At 35.1% G+C, this 6,609-nt stretch overlaps 1 pseudogene; it reads right to left on the bottom strand.

The window, feature by feature from the left end:
• Positions 1 to 4,231: 4,231 nt before the first annotated feature.
• Positions 4,232 to 5,432, bottom strand: LOC142103610 (galactosylgalactosylxylosylprotein 3-beta-glucuronosyltransferase 1 pseudogene; annotated as a pseudogene).
• Positions 5,433 to 6,609: the final 1,177 nt, after the last annotated feature.

Genomic DNA, 6,609 nt, shown 5'->3' with positions numbered 1-6,609 from the left:
AATAGTACATTCACTTTTAGGCAACAGGTGCACACCATTCCCACTCCAGTGTGTAGCTGTGTACCGTGAGGATAATAAAAAGGGATTATCTGTATAGTCCAGTGGTATGTACAGGATCTCCACCGTCTCCTCAGGAGAAAAATATTTCTATTTTTCTCCTGATGAAGTCTAGTTGTATGGGTAGACAAAACAGATTGAGACATTGGAAACACTGTGCTCATCCGAGACTCTGTATTTATCTGTGGCGAAATCACTTTGTGTGATATCCGGATCACCAGACCTAGAATTCAGTACACTGTGTGATCAGATAAGCTGTATTTCTTATTACTCTATTATGTGGATATAAGGAATGGTGAAGATCCTGTACATACCACTGGGAGTGGTGTGCACCTGGTTGCCTAAAACTTAATGCACTATCTCTGGCTTTGTTTGCTATTTCCTTTTTAGATATATACTACGAGATCTACTCCTGATGCTCTGAATATTTGGGGATGAGGTTTCTTGGACATGCTTGAATACATTGACAAGCTTTAGTACGCATATATTATATATAAGGATCTTTGAGATACACCTACATACTATACTATTGTGCGCCCTATCCTCTTCTTTGCATTCAAGATAATATCCAGCTACACCATCTGGTTCTTTGATGATTGGTGGCTGCCTGCAAATTGGAAAGTGTTATATCATGAAATACTTGGACTATGTTTAGTTCTAATAATAAGTCGCGCCTATTTCTGTATACTTATATATATATATATATATATATATATATATATATATATATATATTGTGACAAGATCGGGGATGCCATCCTCTCGGGTAGACGGTTGCACTTCAGCCACATAAGTCACACAAGTACAGTATTTTCAGGTTCAATAACCTCAGCTAGTTTTATTCACCAGCTTGCAAACAGAACACAATATAAACAAAATTCCAGCCGTCTGGCTACTAACTAATACAGAAGTATTCCCTTATGCTAAATTTTTTGCTGTTCAATTTATCTAAAGGGCTTGTTTCAGTTGGTGGCATGGCAGATTACATTTTGTTTATAGCTGCTGCAATGTTCTACATGCGGTCACTGATGTCCAGAATAAACCCTCACACACAAACACCCCTTTTTTTCCTCTTAATACAGATATAACTAGGAAAACCAGTATGTAGGAAAATTCAGTACATAATTCCTGCATGAATGTCTCCCATGGTTAATAGCCTACTGATCACAGGAAATCACAGGGAGGTTAAAAAAAAAATCCTAAACTTCATTTAAGCTTTGGACACAGGCCTATATCCATGGAGCCTTTTTCACAATCACAAGGTAAAACAAGTTGGAAGAATGAACCTTTGATTTAGAGACATGAGTGCATGATAAATACTGGTACAGATATGTAAGATAATTACTGTTACAGATGTCTATAAGAATTACTGTTACAGATGTGTATGAGAATTACTGTTACAGATGTCTATAAGAATTACTGTTACAGATGTGTATGAGAATTACTGTTACAGATGTGTATGAGAATTGCTGTTTCTGATAGATATGCAACATAATTACTGTTACTGATGTGTATGAGGAGTAGTGTTACAGATGTGTAAGATAATTACTATTACAGATGTGTATGAGGAGTAGTGTTACAGATGAGCATGAGAAGTAGTGTTACAGATGTGTAAAATAATTACTATTACAGATGTGTATGAGGAGTAGTGTTACAGATGAGCATAAGAAGTAGTGTTACAGATGTGTAAGATAATTACTATTACAGATGTGTAAGAGAAGTCGTATTACAGATGTGAAAGATAATTACTATTACAGATGTGTATGAGAAGTAGTGTTACAGATGTGTAAGATAATTACCATCACAGATGTGTATGAGGAGTGTTACAGATGTGTAAGAGAAGTAGTGTTACAGATGTGTAAGATAATTACTATTACAGATGTGCATGAGAAGTAGTGTTACAGATGTGTAAGATAATTACCATCACAGATGTGTATGAGGAGTGTTACAGATGTGTAAGAGAAGTAGTGTTACAGATGTGAAAGATAATTACTATTACAGATGTGTAAGAGAAGTCGTGTTACAGATGTGAAAGATAATTACTATTACAGATGTGCATGAGAAGTAGTGTTACAGATGTGTAAGATAATTACCATCACAGATGTGTATGAGGAGTGTTACAGATGTGTAAGAGAAGTAGTGTTACAGATGTGTAAGATAATCACTATTACAGATGTGCATGAGAAGTAGTGTTACAGATGTGTAAGATAAGTACTATTACAGATGTGTATAAGAAGTAGTGTTACAGATGTGTAAGAGATGTAGTGTTACAGATGTGTAAGATAATTACTATTACAGATGTGTATGATGAGTAGTGTTACAGATGAGCATGAGAAGTAGTGTTACAGATGTGTAAGATAATTACTATTACAGATGTGTATGAGGAGTAGTGTTACAGATGAGCATAAGAAGTAGTGTTACAGATGTGTAAGATAATTACTATTACAGATGTGTATGAGAAGTCGTGTTACAGATGTGTAAGATAATTACCATCACAGATGTGTATGAGGAGTGTTACAGATGTGTAAGAGAAGTAGTGTTACAGATGTGTAAGATAATTACTATTACAGATGTGCATTAGAAGTAGTGTTACAGATGTGTAAGATAAGTACTATTACAGATGTGTATAAGAAGTAGTGTTACAGATGTGTAAGAGATGTAGTGTTACAGATGTGAAAGATAATTACTATTACAGATGTGTAAGAGAAGTCGTGTTACAGATGTGAAAGATAATTACTATTACAGATGTGTATGAGAAGTAGTGTTACAGATGTGTAAGATAATTACCATCACAGATGTGTATGAGGAGTGTTACAGATGTGTAAGAGAAGTAGTGTTACAGATGTGTAAGATAATTACTATTACAGATGTGCATGAGAAGTAGTGTTACAGATGTGTAAGATAATTACCATCACAGATGTGTATGAGGAGTGTTACAGATGTGTAAGAGAAGTAGTGTTACAGATGTGTAAGATAATTACTATTACAGATGTGTATGAGAAGTAGTGTTACAGATGTGTAAGATAATTACTATTACAGATGTGTATAAGAAGTAGTGTTAGAGATGTGTAAGAGATGTAGTGTTACAGATGTGAAAGATAATTACTATTACAGATGTGTAAGAGAAGTCGTGTTACAGATGTGAAAGATAATTACTATTACAGATGTGCATGAGAAGTAGTGTTACAGATGTGTAAGATAATTACCATCACAGATGTGTATGAGGAGTAGTGTTACAGATATGAAAGATAATTACTATTACAGATGTGCATGAGAAGTAGTGTTACAGATGTGTAAGATAATTACTATTACAGATGTGTATAAGAAGTAGTGTTACAGATGTGTAAGAGATGTAGTGTTACAGATGTGAAAGATAATTACTATAACAGATGTGCATGAGAAGTAGTGTTACAGATGTGTAAGATAATTACTATTACAGATGTGTATGAGAAGTAGTGTTACAGATGTGTAAGATAATTACTATTACAGATGTGTATGGGAAGTAGTGTTACAGATGTGTGTGAGATTATTACAGATGTGTATGAGAATTTCTACTATAAATTTGTATAATAATTACCGTTACAGATGTGTATGATAATTATTGTTCCAGATGTATATGGGAATCCCTTTTACAGATTTGTATCAGAATTACTAATATTATGATTTATTTATTTTTATTTATAAGGCGCCACAAAAGGTCCACAACAACGTTCATGAAATTTACAGTAAAATACAATACACAGACATCAACAATCTATATTAGATTGCATAATACATTATTATACTAAAGATAATAATATAAAGTCCAAACATCCGTGAGTTATCAGATTACACAGATATCGTTGTAATGCAGATCAAGTTATTTACAGGACAGCGAGTGAGATTGATGGTAATATCCAACACAAAGTAGGCCTGGCTCAGGAAAACAGGGCTGGAGAAGCAGGTTTAGAGGTACAGAGGGTGATGCAATAGTAGGAGAACATGAGGAAAGAGTTTTACCGTCATGTTTAAGAGAATTTATACCGAGGTATTAAATTTACATAAATATATTAATTATCTTAATAGTGTGACAAACTGAAAATAGCAAGAAAAACAATATTTATTATTGTGTTCCACTAATCCAATAAGATCCAATATGATTTATGGCAGGGCCATCTGCGAAGTATTTGGTGTCTTCAAACCTCAATGGTTCTGTATGTAAACACTACATCATCGCTTATATCAGGAATTTGGGTCTTAGTATGCCACACCATAATCTTGGTACAGTTTTCAGCCTTTGGTTCTAGCTCTTCCATTTTGACTAGATGCTGCAGATGGAACATAGACCTCAGTTTCTCAAGGACCAGCTTAAATTGAATGGCAAAACCAGCCATATATAATATAATCCATCCTTCTACATTCTCATCAGTACTGACCTTCACTGTTTCATGATGTAGACCACCAACAAAGGCTACAGGCCACACAGATACTTTCTTAGCATATCACATCTCTTCAAATAACTCCAAGCTGTAGTGGTTGTCATCATCAGCATAATACACAACTCCTGGGAGCGCATCTTCTAAATGAAAGGTTTTCTTTCAGCCATCTCAAGCCCAGATTCCGTTGTAGCGTTCCCCAAGAATTGTTCACCCCTTTTAGTGTTCTAATACAACACTGAGTGTACTAAACCCCCGATGTTCTTAAGAAATTGGTGACCAGTGTAGTTTTCTCATCCGAGTCCTCCACCACAATACAGTGAAAAGTGTTACATCTGTTACAGATGTATAAGATAATTACTGTTACCGATGTGAATAAGATTTCCTGTTACAGATATGAATGATAATTACTGTTACTGATGTGCATGAGCATTACTATTACATATGTGTATCAGAATTACTATTGGTAAATATTTAATAATTCTATTGTAATTAAATATATAGTCTATAACATTAATTTAAGGGAGATCATATCTTGAGAATCATGGCATGTCATTTTGTAGAGGTGTAATTGCAAATCTGCAATTGCATTATACTAGGATTTGAACTGGGACAACTCCAGACAATTGATTCTGCAGAACGAACAGAATCTAAATAATACAGTTAATGAAGAATACATAGAGAAATCTATACTTATCTCAACTAATTCAATATAAAGCTCCAATATAAAGTTGGGCTTCTTTCAGAAAAATATACATTTGTACATGTATATTATAATGTAAGCATCAGTTTTACGAATGATCCCAACAGAATGTAAGTACAAGATCAAAGGTGATTAGACTGATTTGAATCAAAATGTATCATCTACTGTTGTCCTAGAGCCATATTTACAGAGCACATAAGCAATTCTATCTACTTACGTCAGGATGTCAGCTCTATTCAAAGTGCTATAATTTGACATTGTGTACATCCATAAGATTTCATGACATTACTAGCTGTGAACACCAGATAGCCCAGTAGGGATCCATCAAATGCTGAACAACAGACCTGAAAATGAACAACAGCTGTTCTAACATATTATTTCCAGTGAGGCCAGCTAACAGTAATCATTGACATACTGGGCCTCATTTAAACTTAGGAGCAAAGCTAAAAAAGGAACAAATTTGCTCTAGGACAAACCATGTTGCAATGCAACTGGTGAAATTGCATATATATATATTTATTTATTATTTTGCATGTGGGGAAAAATATAGGCTGCTTTTGCGTGTAATAAATAAATACAGTCCAGATTATGTTTACACTGCAATTTATAGTTGACCTAAGAATCGTTCACTCCCAGCTTTAAATCTGTTCACTCATATTAAATATGCCGTCCCTGCAAGTTTTTGCCAAGGTGCAAAAAATGCCTTTTTAGTTTTCCTCCTAACTTACAACTCTTAAATCCATTAATTAAATACTTGGAATTCATCACAGTGAAATATTCAACAAATAAAGAAAGATCTCACTTGGTGGCCTGGGGGTTAATGTATCAAGGTCGGATTTAATTCAGCGATTTAAATGAACTCTATCGATTTTGGAAATGGCAATTTTGACAGAAGCACATCTCTTGGCGATTTTACATAAAATTCACTTTAATACATCTGCAAGATAAAACATCCGCAAGAACATCGTGGGATACTCAAAATCGGAGCTTAATACATTTACACCTGATCTTGTGACCGTATGCAGTCATTTGCCCTTGCTAGCTGGTGGGTATGGCTAATAAAAAAGCAGTGGGCACCTCCCTATCCCCCCACCGGCCGAACACATGGCCGCTTTGCTTCAGTTATTAGTGGTGTGTTCGCTAGTGATGGTGCAATGCAAGGCTGTTACAAAGAAAAAATTATGCTCCAGGCCATCTCAATTCAAATAAAAAAACTTGTATTCAAATGCCTTCTCCTCTAGTACATATTCATAACGGTTAGACCCACAGCTTCTCCAAACACCACCAGCTCATTACTTTAGCAGATGTCAACTCTACTAACAGTATAGTACTTGTTACTTGGTACAGCATGTAGTCCTGCTGCCTATACATAGTACCCCCCATGGTCTGGAGGTACTTTTCAAGGGGTTCTCCTCCTGCTGCTGCACTCATAATT

Source organism: Mixophyes fleayi, chromosome 1 (assembly GCF_038048845.1).
Source record: "Mixophyes fleayi isolate aMixFle1 chromosome 1, aMixFle1.hap1, whole genome shotgun sequence".
Taxonomy (NCBI): domain Eukaryota; kingdom Metazoa; phylum Chordata; class Amphibia; order Anura; family Limnodynastidae; genus Mixophyes; species Mixophyes fleayi.
This window is presented reverse-complemented; position numbering and strand designations above follow the sequence as displayed.